The sequence below is a fragment of the Monodelphis domestica genome, chromosome 3 (genome assembly GCF_027887165.1).
Source record: "Monodelphis domestica isolate mMonDom1 chromosome 3, mMonDom1.pri, whole genome shotgun sequence".
Taxonomy (NCBI): domain Eukaryota; kingdom Metazoa; phylum Chordata; class Mammalia; order Didelphimorphia; family Didelphidae; genus Monodelphis; species Monodelphis domestica.
In genome coordinates, this window is record NC_077229.1 from 169,954,784 (window position 1) to 169,973,862 (window position 19,079).

At 38.9% G+C, this 19,079-nt stretch overlaps 1 long non-coding RNA gene across 1 annotated transcript; it reads right to left on the reverse strand.

Annotated features, from left to right (window-relative positions):
* Positions 1 to 882: 882 nt before the first annotated feature.
* LOC130458348 (uncharacterized) lies at positions 883 to 8,368 on the reverse strand. The gene is made up of 2 exons (XR_008917544.1): positions 8,105 to 8,368; positions 883 to 1,163 (listed from the first exon to the last, which is right to left on the reverse strand). It is a non-coding gene; the product is annotated as an uncharacterized LOC130458348 (long non-coding RNA).
* Positions 8,369 to 19,079: the final 10,711 nt, after the last annotated feature.

Here is a 19,079-nt window from a genome sequence, read left to right on the forward strand (position 1 = left end):
AACCAATACATTGCAACCTCCAAAGAATCAATCATAAATAGGTTGCAGGATATTCCCAACAATTAGCTCCCATACAAAAATTCGCATAAAAGATAACGTCTAAGAAATGAATGATAAAGAGGTGAGTCAGTCATGCAGCAAGAGCTAAAGATGATGAATGGGCAATCCACATGCTACACTGGTATCCACATAACGGTCAAAGACCTAGGGAAAGGCGGGCCCCCCAAAACTTGGGGAAATCTTATGGGATGATAGGGATAGGAATTATACATACATATTAATTGTGATCTGTTCCTTTGGAAAAATAGTTACACTGATGAAACTTTTCATGGTCCCCTTCCCAGTTGTTAGAGTCTTTTTCCCTTTAAGGCCATCTTCCATCTATTCAGTAGATATCATTTGTGTAAAACATTACTTACATGCTTTCTCTCCCATTAGAAACTCCATGAGGACAGAATGTTTTTGCCTTTCTTTGCAGCCTCATTACTCAGCATAGTGCCTGGCAATTGCTTACTAAATGATAATTTAGTAAGTGGTAAATGTTTAATGTATGCATGTGGCCTCGTGAGACCATAAAGCCATTGAAATATTAAGGTAAGTATACATACCCCCTTTCACCAGGCCACTAAGATCTAGGGGTTCTCTCTCTGACCAAGAAGGCAGAATGAAAGATTTTACATTGCCAGGGGCTGCCAGCCAGTACCCCAATACTCAGCTAAATTTAGTTCAATCATTAATCTCTGGAGCTCAACAGAATCCTTACCCTTTCCCCTGGAACATTAAGAAATCCTTCTGCCCCAAAACAAGTCACTTGAAAGAGGCTTCCACTTGCCCTCCCTGATTTCAGAGAGCAGAGCTAGGAATAATGACAGCAAAGGCATATTTGGGTTCAGAGCAGTCACAGTTGGAGCTGGAAAAAAAGTAGAATGGGTTGTTGCTTTTGGAAGGAGTAAATGATGCTCATTACTGGAAGTTCTCAGGGGGAGACCAGAAGACCACTTGTTGGGGCTATTGTAAGGGGGAATCTTGTTCAGAAAGAGGTGGAACTGGATGGTTTCTAAGGTCCCATCCAGCTCTGAGAGTCTGTGATTCAGCTGGCTCTTTATATTCTGAAGATGATGACTCAGCCATGAAACTTCAGGTTTGGGCACCATGCTGTGTCCCTAAAGAGGAGAGAAAGGGTGCTTAGTATTAAGCAAATCAAAGCTTTGGGTCCCTAGAAGAGCTTGTGAAAGGCAATCATACTTAACAGTGCCAGAGACATTTGGGGAACAATCAGAATTTATTTTTCTTTCTGAAATGAGCTAAATTTAGGAAGGTTTCATTCTGATGTAAGTCACAGAGTGATGAGTTCTTGTAGGATAAGATGACTAAGTGATGGTTAAGAGAAGGATTTGCATTTAAGCCTTGTTCTCCCTGAAAAATACTGGGTTTCTGCAGTCACCTGGTATCATTACCCCCACAAAGAACCCTGCAGGATTGATTGTGCAGTCATTTGATGAGCAATGCCTTTAAGTACCTTCACTGTGGTTAGCCCCCTAATATATCCTAGAGACCTTGAATGAGGTGAACTATTGTATTTGCTATCCACTTAGATCTAAGCTTCATTGTTCTGAAAGGAATATTTTATTTAAAACTAAACTTTTGGCTCAGTCGAAAAAAGGAAACAGCCCATGTTTACAATCACTGGCTCAAGACATAGACTTGTGCAATAAATGAAGATTGTTGAGAACTAGAGTGGGTCACAGGGAAAGAAATCCATTAAAAATGGGATAAAAGTCAACATTTATAGGATGCTTTAAGGTTTGTAAAACAAATATTATCTTAATTTACCTTTACAACAACCCTGGAAAGTAGGCATAATTATTATCAGCCCCATTTTAAAGATAAGGAAACTCAGGCAGATGGAGGTTATAAGTTATACCGATCAAACAACTGGTTAATTCTGAGGCAGGATTTGAACCCATGGTTTCCTGCCTCTAGGACCAATGCTTTATACTGAACCACCTAGCTACCTTAGAGTTAGCAGTGTTCAAGTTCCAGGTCTCATACCTACTAGCTGTCTAACTGGGGCAAGTTGCCACATCTCCCTTGAGTCTCAATCTCTTAATAGAATTGTAAGGAGAGTGCTTTGAAATCCTTAAAGGATTATAAAATTTTGAGGTGTTCTAAGAATACAGGGAATGAAATAACCAGTGGTCCGTCCAACCTAGTTTTCTGTATTTGACAGTGCAAGCATCTGCCCTTCTGTTTGCTTTCCACATCCCAGCTACACTTTCACTGACTGATTTGCTCTCTTTATAACTTAGTTCACTTTCTTCAAAATGCCAGGGCAAGTCTTGGGGTGTACACCGTGATTAATGTGGCCAGTCTAGGACCCGTCCCTAAATGCTCGTGCTGCAGTAGGAAGTACAAAAGAGGCTTCTCACATGAATTTGAGCTTGCCTCAGTTTCTATGTCTCCCTGTTGCATTTTCTATTGTAGGAATGACTTGTTTGAATGTTCCACAATTGCACGTTTCCGGATTCTTAACCACCTTTGGCCTTGTAACACAGCCTAATAATTATAACAAAAATTGGTATGTAGATAGTAGTTTAAAGTTTGCAAAATTTTTATACTAGGTACAACTTCCTAGTATTATTTACCATATTTTCCAGATGAACCATCCACAGCACATGTTGGAGGCAGGATCTGAATACAGATTTTTCTGAGTCCAAGGAAAGCATTCAGAGCATTAAACCATACGGTCTCCATTTCTTTGCCTAAACTTTACCTTTAGTTTAAAAATCCCACCTTCTATCAGAAGCTTTTTCCAATCTCCCTTAATGTTAGTACCTTTCCTCTGTTGATTAGCTCTAATTTATCCTGTATTTATTTTGTGTATAGTTGTTTTCATGTTGTCTTCTCCATTACACTGGGAGTTCCTTGAGAACAGAAACTTCTTTTTGATTTTACTTTTCTTTGTATTCCTCATGCTTAGGAAATGTCCAGTATGTAGCAGGCACTTAATAAATGCTTGTGCCTTGAATTAGTTCCCATCCTCATCTTGACACCCCATTGTAGATGCTGAGGCTGACTAACTTATTGTTGTCCAAGGTTCTAACTTATGGTTTAAATATTTTAAAAAATATTATCCTTTAAGAAAAACTTCTATCCCCTATATCCATGTTGGCAAAACTATGGCACACATGCTGGAGGGGGCTTCTCCCTTCCTCCTCTCCACCACACCTGAAGACATCACCTGCCCCACTGCCCAGAAACCCAATGGGAGTGCTTTCTCCCTCTCTTGTCTGGGGTATCTCACATGAGGCATGAGGAAGAAGTTTGGGCACTCAGTCTCTAAAAGGTTCACCATTACTGTCCTATCTGACTTTATCTAATCTTTCTCTGGGTATCACTAACTCCCTTATCCTTCCTTGATGTATAGTAAATGAAACTTCACTTCATGTTTCAGGTGCAGATGATTTTAATGCAAGGGAAGATGCAATTTTTTATTTGTTTCCAACATGTTTCCCAATTGTTTACATAAGTTCTACTTCAATGTCTTACCATGGTGTGGTAGTGAGTGACCCCATGTTTCAAAAATGACTTCAGTAGAACACAAGTCCTAGTAAGTCTGTCCAAGCTGTGAAAGTTTCAAAGATGGGATTGGTTGTGTGACTCTCATTCAAGGACAAGCCCAACAAGATTCTTTGAGTTTCATCACTAGATGTTGACTGAAAGGTCATAAATTATTCTTTTTCTTTTCCCCCACAGCTACCAGTGAAATTGTTTACTCTGTGAAAGGCCTTTTTTTCTCTTTTGTCAAGGTGAATGGTTGGATGGAGGGAAGAATTGATCACCCAAAAGAAATTATGGATCCTCATGGTATTTGGAAGATTAGGCAAATCTACTTCCTGGAGCTTCCCAGAATTTTGTTAATCTTTTTATTCATGGAAGTACCTTGGACCAATGACTTTGATAAACACCAGTCTCTCCTAATGATTTCATTCTCAAAAAAAGGCTGCCTTTTAAAAGACTGCCTGCCCTTTGATCCAACCATACCACTGCTGGGTTTATACCCCAAAGAGATCATAAGGAAAAAGACTTGGAAAAAAATATTCATGGCCACACTCATTGTAGTGGCAAAAAATTGGAAAATGAGGGGATGCCCTTTGATTGGGGAATGACTGAACAAATTGTGGTATCTGTTGGTGATGGAATACCATTGGGCTCAAAGGAATAATAAAATGGAGGAATTCCATGTGAACTGGAATGACCTCTAGGAATTGATACAGAATGAAAGGAACAGAACCAGGAGAACATTATACACAGAGACCAATACACTGTGGCACAATCGAATGTAATGGACTTCTCTACTAACAGTAATGCAGTAATCCAGGATAATTCTGAGGGACTTAGGAGAAAGAACACTATCCACATCCAGAAGAAGAACTGTGGGAGTAGAAATACAGAAGAAAAATAGCTGCTTGATCACATGGGTTGATGGAGGTATGATTGGGGATATAGACTATAAACAATCACCCTAGTGCAAATATCAATAACATGGAAATAGGTCTTGATCAATGACACATGTAAAACCTAGTGGAATTGGCGTGGGTTATGGGAGGGGGTGGGAGAAGGGGGAAAGAACATGAATCATGTAACCATGGAAAAATATTCTAAATTAATTAATTAAATAAAATTTGCAAAATTTAAAAAAAAGGCATATTCTTCAAACTATACAGAAGTGATCCTGGCTTCTATTCCTGGAAGAATTCTAGAATGTATCATTTAAGGAATGGTTTATGAACATTCTAAAAAGGACGAGATCACCTAATTAAGAGCCAGCATGGCTTCATTAAGAAAAGCTCACATTTGAGCTAGAGATGGGAGATCCTGGGTTTAAATCTGTCTTTAGAAACTTCCTAGCTGTTCTGGGAGATGAAGTCCAAAGGAGTAAAAACCTGCCTAACTCTACCTCTATCTTGATAAAGAAGAGAAAGAGGGAGGAGTCTCAGAAAGTTATAACCAATAACGTAAAAACACAAACATGAGGATGCAGGGAAAGGGATGCTGAGTAATGAAAAAGAATTCTGGGGGGAAAGTCCTGGGGTTCAAGATTTTCCATCTATACACTGTGTGACCCTGAATAAGTCTCTGACTTCACAACCCTCATGGTCTAGCTTTTACCACTCTTCTGCCTTGGGACCAATATACAGTATACTTCTAGGGTGGAAGGTAATGGTTAAAAAAAAAAAGAGCAGCATAGAATGAATTTTTTAGAAGACTAATGAAATTTTAAAATATTTTTAAAGGAGGTAGCTAGGTAGAGACAGAGTGAGACAGAGACTTTCAGAGAAACCTGGGAGGCTTACGTGATTGATGCAGAAGGAAGTGAGCAAGAATGTAAGAAAAATCTTGATTAAAAAAACAAACAAACAAAAAACCCCAAACAAAACAATAACACCATAAATGCAAACAACTTAAGAATTCTGATCAACATAACAACTAGCACTTGCAAGGCTGATGATGAAGTATGCTACTGACTATGGATGATGATGGACTCAAGATACTGATGGAGACATGCATTTTTGGACATAGATAATGTGGACTCCGCATATTTGTTACAAGTCTTTTCTTTTTCTGACCAGGGGAGGACGGAGGGGGTTGCAGGGTGGAAGAGGGAAGGAGGAAAAATAACTTCTGTTAAATGAAAAAATAACAAATAAAAATGAAAAATAATTGTAAAGAAAATGAGCATGGCAATTTGCACTGTTGTTAGAAGAGCAGCAGAGCAAAACATCTAAGAGAAACTGGAACCCTAGAATACTGTGTCAACAACCTTGGTGACTATTATCTAATGATTTCCCTACCCAAGCAATCTGCTGTGGTGCTAACTTGCTGACAGATACCACCCAGTGTTTTGGAGATGAACCAATTCTTCAGGAACCAACCAAGCCATTGGTCTCTGGGTCAGCAATCTGATTCAAAAACTGTCTCTGCTGTTCTCATCCAGACCATCATGCCTGAGAGATGGTCCCAAAGTGGGACAAAGCCTAGCGGGAGAGAGAAAGGCTGTTATTGTTGATGCTAGCAGATACCAAGACTCCACGGTTCCCAATGGGGGGTGGGGGGTGGAATGGAATAAAAATAGAGTTCAGAGCCAATTTAGGGTGATCTACAGCCCTCACCATCTTAAAAAGCCATTATCCTCTCAAGCTCTAAGGAGGTTTGCCAATGTCAAGACTAAGGGCCTCTGAATAATATACAGCAAAGGAAAGGCTAGGAGGAGCAGAAAAATTGTTGTCATAAGCTGGCATGGAGGAGTAAGCACCTACAGGATAAAACACAAGTTCTTCTGGAATTTACAGGTCCTTCACAACATGCCTTTCCAGACTTGTTACAAATCTGACTCTACTTCACCTACTAACTTCCAAGCAAACCATCTTGCTTGCCTTTTGCAAGATATTCCATCTCCCCCTCTTCCCATCATCACAAATTTGCACAGATTGAAACCCATGCTATGAATGCATTTCTTCACCTCTGCATCTTCCAAATTCTAGCATCAATCACAATCCAATTCAAATATCACTGCCTCTAGGAGACCCCTTCTCATCCACTCCAGCTAGCAGTGCCACCCCAATTACTTGGAATTATGTATGTACTCATATCTATTTCTTCTTGTGTTGTTCATTTGTTTCAGTGGTGTCCAACTCTTCATTACCCTCATTTGAAATTTTATTGGAAGAGATACTAAAGTGGTTTGCCATATCCTTCTCCAGATAATGAAAATTTTTTTCAAATTACTTCAATACAATTTTTAATATTCATTTTCTGCCATTTGTGATCCAAATTTCTCCCCTTCTGTCCCACCCTTCCCCCACCCCTACCTCCCCAAGATAGTAGGTAATATGATATATACAATGTTATCATGCAAAACATGTTTCCCTGTTCATCATGTTATGAAAGAAGACTCTAGAGAAAAATTCATGGTGGAAATAAAATAAAGAATGGTATGTTTCAATCTGCATTTAGACTCCATTAGTGCCTTCTATGGCAGTGAATAGTCTTTTCTGTCATAAATCTCTTGGAATTTTCTTGGATCCTTGAAATGAGGATAATAGTTAAGTCATTCACAGTTGCTCATCACACATTATTGTTACAACATTCTCCTGATTCTGCACACTTCGCTTTGCATCACTTCATATTAGTCTTTCCAAGTTTTTTTGTGTTCATCTTGTTCGTTATTTTTATGGCACAGTAGCATTTCATTAAAATCATATACCACAATTTGTTCAGCCATTCTCCAACTGATGGACATCCCTTCAGGTTCCAGTTCTTGGATATCACAAAAAGAGCTGCTATAAATATTTTTGTACAAGTAGGTCCTTTCCCCCTATCTTGATCCTTTTGGGATATAGAGCCAGTAGTGGTATTGTTGAGTCAAAGGGTATTCACAGTTTTATGGTCCGTTGAGCATGGTTCTGAATTGTTCTCTGTAAAATGGAGATTTGAACCCTAGACTTCAATCCCCAGAAGTCCTTGGTATTTCCCAGAATTCCCTATAATCTCACCTGAGTCTCCACCTGGGCGAGATCACAATTAGTATTTAAACTGCCAGTAATGCCTACTTCTCCCTCTTCTATGCTCTCACTCTCTCTGCTCAGCCATTGCAATGATGTAGTAAGTAAGCTTTGAATGGGCTAATCATCCCTAGGCATAAATGTGGTTATTATTTTGTATCCTTGATTTCTAATAATCCTTAATAAACCTCATAAAATATAATATTTTTATTACTAGAGAATTAATTTAATTTTTATATCTCCAGAATGGTTGTATGAGCTCCCCAGCATCCTCAACAGTGTATTAGTGTCTCAATTTTTCCACATCCTCTCCAACATTTATCATTTTCTTTTCTGGTCATATTAACCAATCTAAGGGGTATGAGGTGTTTTAATTTTCATTTCTCTAATTAATACTGATTTGGAGCATTTTTTTCATATAACTATTTAGTCTTCATTTCATCTGAGAATTGTCTGTTCATATCCTATGACCATTTGTCAATTAGGGAATGCTTTGTATCCAGATTAGGAAAATGAGCAAAGTGGGTTAAATGACTTACCCAAAGTCTGAGGCCATTCCTTTTGCAGAAAACGATTAGATCTGGCTACTGATTTCCCTGCCCCTGTTGTAGTAAGGATGTAAGATTAGCTTTGCTGCAAAGCAGGAGATCAGATTCTGGAGCTCTGAAGAAGGCAGTTTTCTGGCAGGCAGTTTGCTTCTCTGGAGGAGACAGAGGAGTTGGTGGAGGTGCTCTCTAGAGAAGGAGACTTTTAAGCTGCCAGGAGGCTGGGACTTTCCTTCAAACAAGTTTACATCTTCTGGAAGTGGTAGAGAGAGTGGTAACACTCCATACAGGCGGACTGTGTGAGTGAAGCCATTTCTCCCCTTCCTGAGCCTGTGTGCTGCTGGGACTTCTCCCAGACCCAAGAGGACCTCAGTCTGTGAGACCTCCTTTGGCCCTTGTTCCTGAACCTACAAGTCCTTCCCCAATTTCAATAAAGTAATTAAGGATTAACTAGGATAGTTTAGAAAGTAAACTTATAGGTAGAGAAAACATTGATTAGTGGGTTTAGTACTCTGACTTTGAGTTTGTTTACATCTTCCAAATTCCCTTCCCTTCCTTCCCTTAGCTTGAACAGCTAGTTATATTTATTTATGTGCTTATTATTCTATATATTATTTCACCCCCACCTCTAAGTCCCTCACATTCACACTCGAACCTCCCAGGAGCCAATGTGGACATTGACTCTCTATATAAATTCTTAACCTAGGGTTCATGATATTTTTAAAAATATTTTCATAACTGGATTTCAATATATTGTTTCCTTTATAATCCTCTATATTTTATGCATTTAAAATATTATTCATTATTTTGATATTATTATAGCATTCTTTTAAATGCATAAAATTCATTTAAAAATATTCAAAGAGCAGCTAAGTTGCTCAGTGGAAAGAAATCCAGGCCTGGAAACAGGAGGATCTGGGTTCAAATCTGACCTCAGGGACGTCTGTATGTCTCTGGGCAAGTCACTTAACCTCAATTCCCTAGCCCTCAACACTTTTCTGCCTTGGAACCCGTGCACAGTATTGATTCTAAAACAGAAGATAAAGGCTTAAAAGAAAAAAAAAGAAAAATCTTATTCTGAGGAGTTCATAGGCTTTACCAAACTGTCAGAGGTATCCACAATACATAAAAATGGTAAGACTTTTGGTCTAGATTCATCCAGAATCCCCTCATGTGGTCACATGCATTACAATTTACTGTTAAAAGTTAGAATTATGTAAAATATGGTCATTGGTTCCAGACCAAAAGGGAAACATGGCATGCAAATTCAAATACTGTAACCATTTTTGAGGATTCATTATTCTCACTAATTGGGAGCTAGTTGCAAAAATTCCTTTCCCAGCCACTGTCTCACCTCCCACATGGCTGAGGTAGAGTTTGATGATCATCTGTGGATTCTGAGGATGCATCTCAGGGATGGCTCTGTCTTTATGGCTTGACTTAGTTAACCATTTGCAAGCATGAAAAGACAATTCATATTTTTGAGCGCAACAGAATGAATGACCCTTTAGCTCCTGAGCAGACAGTTATTGTAGATGCCTTAAGTGCCAAATCAGACCAACTATTAAATTCAACCAACATTTATAAACTGCATGTTATAGATTTAGCCTATGGAAGAGTTAGGGGCAGGGGCAGCGAGGTGACTCAGTGGACTGAGAGTCAGGCCTAGAGACAGGTGATCTGGGGTTCAAATATAATTTCAGATGCTTCCTAACTATGTGACCCTGAGCAAGTCATTTAAGTACTATTGCCTAGGCCTTATCATTCATCTGCCTTGGAACCAATACACAGAATTGTTTCTAAGACAGAAGGTAAAGGAAGAAGGAGGAAGAAGAAGAAGGAGAAAGAGAAGGGGGAAGGACGAGGAGGAGGAGGAGAAGAAGAAGAAAAAAGGAGGAGGAGAAGGAGGCAGAGAAGGAAGGAGGAGGAGGAGGAGGAGGAGAAGAAGAAAAAAGGAGGAGGAGAAGGAGGCAGAGAAGGAAGAAGGAGGAGGAGGAGGAGGAGGAGGAGGAGGAGGAGGAGGAGGAAAAGGAGGAGGAGGAGGAAGAGGAGAAGAAGGAGAAGGAGGAGAAGGAGAAAGAGAAGGAAGAAGGAGGAGAAGAAGAAGGAAGAGGAAAAGGAAGAGGAGGAGGAAGAGGACGAGAAGGAGAAGGAGGAGAAGGAGAAAAAGAAGGAAGAAGGAGGAGGAAGAGGAAAAGAAGGAGAAGAGTAACAAGACATGGCACAGTCAGGAAGACTCAGTTCCAAGTTCTGCCTATCACACATTTTGGCTATGTGTGACCTAGGACAAGTCACTTTACATCTTAGATCAACTCCATAAGATTCTAAATTTCAGAGAAGGTTCTGACCTGCATTGAGAGAGGGTATTTCCCATACCTAATGGAGTCACAGCTCCCCTACCCTATAAGGAAAAAAAAAAAGATTTAAAAGGAGAATGAGCAGCTTTAGGTTGTACCTAAAAGTCTTTAAGCAGAAGCTGAATGACAATTTGCCAGAGATATTAAAGAGGGAGATCTTATTCAAATGGGTTTTGGAGACTCTGTGACTCTGTACATAGACCATGCTAGGTGCTAGGGTTGGAGATTTTTATGAGCCTTCATGAACCTACAGTTTAACAGGAGGATGCCATATGCACACACAACCATAGTAATACCTAATTACATAGAAAAGGCGCAAACAGAGTGTCCTGAGACAGGGGGAAAGGTCATTTGAGTTGGGATTTAAAGGATGATTTGAATTTCAACAGACAGGTATTGAGGAGGGCAGCAGTCATGGAGGTGAGAAAGTTTGGGGACTTCCTTGATTGTACACTGACCACTGCTAGCATCATTCTGTTTCTGAAAGTCTGAAAAACACCAGGCCCAGGATGGCTGTTAACTTTGAAAATAATTCTGAAGACCAATCTGTCTTAAAATCAGAGGAATTTATGAGAGAGAAAAGTTAAGCATGCATATGGAACTAAGTCCCTCCTAGCAGAAGAAATTGCCTGTTGAAGGGATTGTGAGTAGGCCTTTTTCTTCGTTAAATTAGTTTTTTTTATTTATTAAATTAAAATACCCATTTAACCCCCTCTCCTCCTCCTCCTCCCCCTTCCACCATTAGAAAACATATCATTTGACAAAAGGATATATGTATATAGAAAATTGCCTCACTTAATTTTATTTATCAGTTCTTTGGAGGTAGACATAAACAAGCCATTCTTCAAACAATATTTCTATTGCTGTATATAATGTTCTCTTAGTTCTGCTTGTTCCATTCTTTATAAACTCATGTAGGTCCTTCTATGTTTTTAAAGAAACACCCTATTCATCATTTCTTATAGCAGAGTAATATTCTATTACAATCATATACCACAATTTGTTCAGCCATTCTCCAATTAATGGTCATCCCCTCCATTTCCAGTTCTTTGCCGCCACAAAAAGAGGTGCTACAAATATTTTAGAACAAATAGATTCTTTTTCTTTTCCCCTCATCACCTTAGATAATGAACCTAATAGTGGTTTTGCTGGGTCAAAGGGTATTCAGGGGTCCCCACACTTTTTACACAGGGGGCCAATTCACTGTCCCTCAGACTGTTGGAGGGCTGGATTATAAAAAAAACTATGAACAAATCTGTATAACGCTGTCTGGGATAGTGGAGGCTGCAGTGTTGGTTGTGATGGGCCTGTTACATGTTACACAGTTCTATCACCACTACCTCTATACCAAGCAGCAGTATACACAGTGCAGAATCCTCTCCCCCAGATCACTACTCACCATGCTGACATCTTCCATTGTGCAGCCCCATAATCCTTTGCGCGGTGCCTCGTTCTCATTCAGTTACTCTTAGAACAAGGTGCCACACAAAAGATTATGTCACCAGAAGTAGAAGATGCTGCTCTTTGCAGAGCCGTCACATATAGTGCTCCTCTCACTGACCTCCAATGAAAGAGGCACCCCTTCTGGAAGTGTGGTAGGGGCTCGATAAATGGCCTCAGGGGGCTGCTTGTGGCCCTCAGGCCGTAGTTTGGGGACCCCTGGTATACATGGTTTTATAACTCTTTGGATATGATTCCAGATTGTTCTCCAAAATGGTTAGATCCATCCACAGTTTCACCAATAGTGTATTAGTGAACCCTTTTTTCCACAACCCTTCCAACATTTGTCATTTTGGCTTTTTGTCCTTTTAGCCATTTTAATAGGTATGAGATGATATCTCATGTTTTGATTTGCATTTCTCTAATCAATAGTGATTTAGAGCATTTTTTCATGTAGTTATATGTAGCTTCGATTTCTTCATCCAAAAACTCTCTGTTCACATCTTTTGACCATTTATCATTTGGTAAATGCTCAGATCCTTATAAATTTGAGAAAGTCCTCTATATATTTTAGATATGAGACCTCTGTCCAAGAAACTGTCTATAAAATTTCTCCCTAACTTAATGCTTTCTTCTAATTTTGGCTACATTAGTTTTATTTGTGTAAAACCTTTTAAACTTAATATATTCAACATTACCAATTTTACATCTGTGTGGGATAAAAATGATGACAAGTGCCCCACTCAAACTGTGCGAGATAAAAATGAGCACAAGTGCCCCACTCACTTTTATAAACAAAATCTGGAACCAGAAGGAGTAAAAAAGGCAGTTTCTTTCTTTCATAAAAGGGGGCACTTCAATGATGGGCTAAGAAGTCCCACTCATATCATCCATTACTTTCTTTCTCCTATTTACTCATGAATTCTTCTCTTATCCATAAATCTGATAGATAATGTATTCCCTGTTCTTCTCATTTGATTATATCTACTTTTATGCATATGTCTTGTATACATTTTAATGTTGGTAAATGACATAAAATATTAGTCTATAACTAGTTTCTGCCAGACTGTTTTCCAGTTTTACCAATAATTTTTACCAAATAATGAATGCTTATCCCCAAAAGATACTTTAATCTTTTATAAGTGTTTGTTATGTCTGTTCTATTTGACTGATCTACTTTTCTATTTCTTAGCCAGTACCAGATAGTTATAATTATTGCTTTATAATATAGTTTTAAATCTTGTCCTGCTAGACCTCTTCCCTTTACATTTTTTTCATTCATTGCTTTGATAGTCTTGATTTTTTGTTTTTCCAAGAGAATTTTGGTTATTTTTTTTCTAATTTGATAAAATAATGATTTGGTAATTTGATTGGGATGGCATTAAATAAATAGATTAGCATAGGTGGGATTGTTATTTTAATTATATCGGTTCTGCCCATCCATGAACAATTAATATTTCTCCAATTATTTAAATCTGACTTTATTTGTAGAAAAAGTATTTTATAATTATATTTATGTATTTTCTGAATTTTTAAAAGTGGGTTTACTCCTAGATATTTTATTCCATCTATGGTTATTTTAAATTGGTTATCTCACTATCTTTTCTTGTAGAACTTTGTTAGTTATATATAGAAATGCTGTTTTGTGGGTTTATTTTGTATCCTGTTACTTTGCTAAAATCATGGATAGTTTCAACTAATTTTGTAGGTAAATCTCTAGGGTTTTCCACATATCATATCATCTGCAAAAAGAGATAGTTTTCTTACTCTATGTCCATTCTGATTCCTTCACTTTTTTTCTTCTCTTATTGCTATCCCTAGCATTTCCAAAACAATATTAATTAATATTGTTGATAATGGGCATCCTTGTTTCATCCCTGATTTTATAGAGAAGGATAATTTTCCCCCATTACAGAAAATATTGGTTAATAGTTTTGCTTACTTTACATACTTATTATTCTAAGGAAAAATCCATTCATACCTATACTTTCTGAGTGTTTTTAATAGGGAATAAATATTGTATTTTATCAAAAGTTTTTTCTGTATCTATTTGTATGAAGTGAAAATTAGGGTATTATTCTCAATGTATTTCTTGCTAGCAGCAGAAATTCCAAGTAGGGCTCAAGTTTAAATCATTCACTTAATTAGATACAGCTTCACTCTCCCTTTTACCCTTCCCCTTTCCCATCCCAGTCTTTCACATAAACCTTTAATTGGTTTAATTTGCAAAGGTGGAAGGAATTGTATTAATTTTCTATAAATTGAGGAATTCATTTGTATCTTTGGATCTCTGATTTAAGCACAATCCCTGTCCTTTGCACAATATGCAATAAAGCTGCATCTTATCCTGGCCTCTCAGATTATTAGGGTGATTAAAGGGGGTGCATCTTTCATGATTCCCCCATACCACCCCTTTTCTCCTCCCCACTCCCAAAGCCAACAAGCAATTCCACTGGGTTATACATGTATCATTGTTCAAAACCTATTTCCATGTTACTCATATTTGCAGGAGAGCAATCCTTTAACATCAAAACCTTAATCACATCCCTCTCGCATTATGTGATCAATCATATATTTTTTTAATGCATTTCTGGTTCCACAATTCTTTTTCTGGATGTGGATAGCATCTTTCTCACAAGTTCCTCTGGATTGTCCTGGGTCATTGCATTGCTGCTAGTAGAGAAGTCCATTACATTTGATTGTACCACAGTATATCAGTCTCTGTGTATAATGTTCTTCTGGTTCTGCTCCTCTCGCTCTGCATCAATTCCTGGAGGTCGTTCCAGTTCATGTGGAATTCCTCCATTTCTTTATTCCTTTGAGCACAATAATATTCTATCACCAACAGATACCACAATCAATGGACACCAAAGGGGGTACATCTTGCTACATCAAGACCTCCCCAAAATTCCCACTTCAGACATATTGACATAAACATATAATTTTTTTTTACTTTTTTGTTGATGTAATCAATTATGTTTATAGTTTTCCTTATGTTAAGCCATCCCTGAATACCTGGTATAAAAGATTAAAACCCTAAGTAGGAATGGAATGATATGATCAGTTGTAAGGAGGATGGGATGTCCAAGCAGGGGAAGGGATTAGAGAGAGGTTCCTTATCAGTTCCAGAAAAAGAATAAAGGGTAGGCATTCCTTGGGGTTTCTTCATTAGAAAATCTAGTTGGTGGAGGAATTCCATGTGAACTGGACCGACCTCCAGGAATTGATGCAGAGTGAAAGGAATAGAACCAGAAGAACATTAGACACAGAGACTGATACACTGTGAAACAATCGAATGTAATGGACTTCTCTACCAACAGCAATGCAATGACTATATTTAAAAGAGTTGTCTGCCATAAACTGTGGCAGTTAAAAGAGTTAATGCCATAAACTGTAATAGTTAAAATAGTTGAGGTTGTAAACTGCAGTGAGTAAAATAGTGGAAGATATAAATTTTAGTAGATATGAGTGGGTGAGTAAATTTGTGACCACAGAAAATATGTTTTCACTACAGTGTCTTGTTTCAAATCAAATATAAGGTGGTCGCCAGGGAAATGTTCCCAATTATGAATATACCCAAGTCAACTGGGTTTTATAGAGACTTTAATTAATAATACAATGAGGAATCAAAGAAAGAGAGACAGAGTAAGAAAGGAATAAGTATGAAGGGCCTTGAGCCAACATGGCCTAGACCTGAGTCTTAAGAGAGAGAGATCAGTCAGTCTTTTATCACTCACCACAAGATCTATCCAAGCAAGGAATCTAGTGACACCAGGCCAGCATCATCTCAGCTGCCTCCACTAGCTCAATCTTCAATCTGAATTGTCCCGGAGAGAGTCTCGAGAGAGAGACCCTTCAAGGCAGCCTTTCCCAGGTGCCTCTTTTCTACTCAGATTTCTCATCTCCTTATATAGGGCATTTTCTCCTTTGTCACCTCCCCTAAATTCTTACATCCACCAATCACAGTAGATGTTTTTCAAAGGACAGATCATTCTTAGTCCACACCTAAGAAGGTGTAGATTTTTGAGTAATTCACACCAGGAAAGCTCTGAGTAAGTTTCCCAGTTCTTTGTTCCTTGTAAATTCACAAGTTGCTTGACCTTTATAGGTACTTAGCACCCTTTTTGCCTTATTATAAGTATGGGTTTAAGTACTTTTCATTGTTCTGCAAGGAGTTTTCTTCCCTAAAGCAGTCTTAAGTACGGGTGGAGTAGAGGTCTTCCCATTTCTGATCCAAGTAGAGTTCTCACATTTTAGATGGGGAATGGTCCCTAATAAGGAGTTGTCCCAATGGAGAATTCCCCAATGGGGAATTTTTTAAAATTCACAAGTCTGAGAAATTTCAAGATTCACAGATCTAGGACAATTCTGAGGAATTTATGAGAAAGAACACTATCCACATCCAGAGAAAAAACTGTGGGAGTAGAAACACAGAAGAAAAACAACTGCTTGATCACATGGGTCGATGGGGATATGATTGGGGATGTAGATGCTAAAGGATCACACTAGTGCAAATATCAATAATATTTAAATAGGTCTTGATCAACAACACATGCAAAATCCAGTGGAATTGTACATTGGCTATGGGAGGGGGATAGGAGGAGTGGAGGTAAAGAACATAAATCTTGTAACCATAGAAAAATATTCTAAATTAACTAATAAAATATCCCCCCCCCCCAAAATAAAATCTAGTTGGGCATTGTCTTTTCAATTGATCTCATCAGAGTTGCCAGGAGATCTTCTGGAATGGAAGTCATGAGACTCTTCTGCTAGAGTTAGCAGAGATATGATATATTTTTTGTAATCATACTCTATATTATTACTATTTAAATATTTTAAATATCCACAATTAACAATGATCAAGAGACTTGAATCTCATTGAATTTCTCAGAAGATTTTAGTTCCAAGGAGAATATAGGATATTCAGCAGTCTTAAGACTGTACCCATGGTGCTGTGCCCAATGGGTCACCAAATCTCAGAGGGAGAAGGGATCTCAGAAACCATTTATTTCAAAGCCTATTTGAAGAAGATTCCATGTATCTCTGGCAAATAGGCATCTAGTCTCTGTTTTAATACTTTCAGCAGCAGAGAATGATTATGCTACAGTCTAAAGCAGTACATTCTCCTATATTGTGTTGGGGGGGCACTGAGTTGTCCAGATTGGCTAGACTGGAGAAGTGAGTGTGATACAAAACTGAAAAGATAGGGTAGTGCCTAATGGTGAAGGTCCTTGAATTAACTCTAGGGAATTCTCTCAAATTCCATCCCTAAGGATGGATGAATTCCTCTCTAATTTAATGAGTTTCTCTAAATTTCCATTTGAGGAAGCACTCTCACCATCCATTAGGCACATGCACACATGCCTGAGCATGCACACACACACACACACACACACACAAAATTAATTCAACAAGGTCAAAATCTCTTGACCATCCTGAGTGTAGTTCTCTTGAGTCTTTCAGGTATAGAATGATGATAGTAGTGGTCAGCTTCTGTCCAGAGATGTATACTATCAAGGAAATACCTCCATCCTGTGAAATTGAGATTAACTCCACCCTACTTATTCTTTAATTTTTAGCCACTAGGAATGTATATACCCCACTTAAAGATTTAGTGTGGGGGAGGAAGGTCTATGACTCACATGTGCTAGCAAGTGACAAATCAGAAACAACTGACTGCCCCCTGGGCAGTCCAAAGTCAAGTTTAAGCCACCATTGGTACCTATAAAAGGTGGAAGGAAACTAAAGGAAGTGACACAAAGAACTGCCTTTAAATTTGGTGACCACTTCCTGTGATGAGTTCTTCGCCTTGGTACCTGGCTTTGGAGGATCTTGGGTTGAGATCTCAAATTGCTTTCCTTTGGATTGACATGTGGTGAGTGAAAAGGTGGACTCCTTTTCCTTGGCTTTTCTGGAAGCACCAGCCTCTGGAGAGGCCCATTATCTTAGGACTCCCTTTCCCTTGGCTTTCTGGAGACACTAGCCTCTAGAGAGGCCCCTCATCTTGGAGGAGGCTGCATGGCTGGAAGCTTTGTTAAGTTTAATTCTCTGCTCCCCACCCCCCTTGTTGGGGCCTCTGAATTCCTTCCTGGTTCAGACCAGGCTGGAGCAGCAATCTCTCTCTTTCTCTCTCTCATTTCCTTAATTTTTTCTCTCTATTTGTAAATAAACTACCATAAATGCCATTGTGACTCGAATAATTCATTGGGATTTAGTAATTAAATCCCTGGCAACCAAACTCTCAAATGTGTCCGACCATAATTTTTACCCCTTACAGTCCCCTGGTTGAATGACTTGACTACCTGAATTCAGGATCAGTGATCAACCCTCATCAATCCCAAATTCATCAACTTGGTGCTGCCTATAGAATAAGCCCCCGGCAGTCCACGATTGTGTTACAGGCTAAAAGCCTTCAATACGGGAGATGTAGGAAGGCTGCAGGTGGAAGTTTCTTGAGTAGAAAAGAGTCAAAAGCATTAGATTGATCCATTGGAGTCAAAATCTGCTGCTGGAAATCTGAGATCCTGAGCTAAACTGAAAGGACAAAACCTAAAGATGGCACCCTGGACACAGAAGTTCACAGAATTTATGTCAACATCTAACCAAAATTTTTGAGAAACCAACAGACCTAGTCAGACAGCCAGACAAGGTGCCATCCTGAAGAGCAGGAAGGAAAGTTGGCCTCAAAGAGGGTTAAGTTTCTCCATCTGGTTCTGCCTCCACCCTATCTAACTATAGGGGATCTCTCAAATTCCACTCAAAGGTCTCTTCCTCTAACTTGATGAGTTCCTCTCTAAACTTCTATTTAGGGAGGAACCCTCACGACTCATAATGTTCTCTTCAAACCTAGAACCACAATCTCTCTCTCTCTCTCTCTCTCTCTCTCTCTCTCTCTCTCTCTCTCTCTCTCTCTCTCTCTCTCTTCCCTTACTCCTCTCTTCAACACCCTTCTTTCTTCTCCTCTCTCTTTTTCTCTCTTCCCTTACTCCTCTCTTCATCAACCCCCTTCTTTCTTCTCCTCTCTCTCTCTCTCTCTCTCTCTCTCTCTCTCTCTCTCTCTCTCTCTCTCTCTCTCTCTCCCCTTACTCCTTTCTTCAACCCCCTTCTTTCTTCTCCTCTCTCTCTCTCTCTCTCTCTCTCTCTCTCTCTCTCTCTCTCTCTCTCTCTCTCTC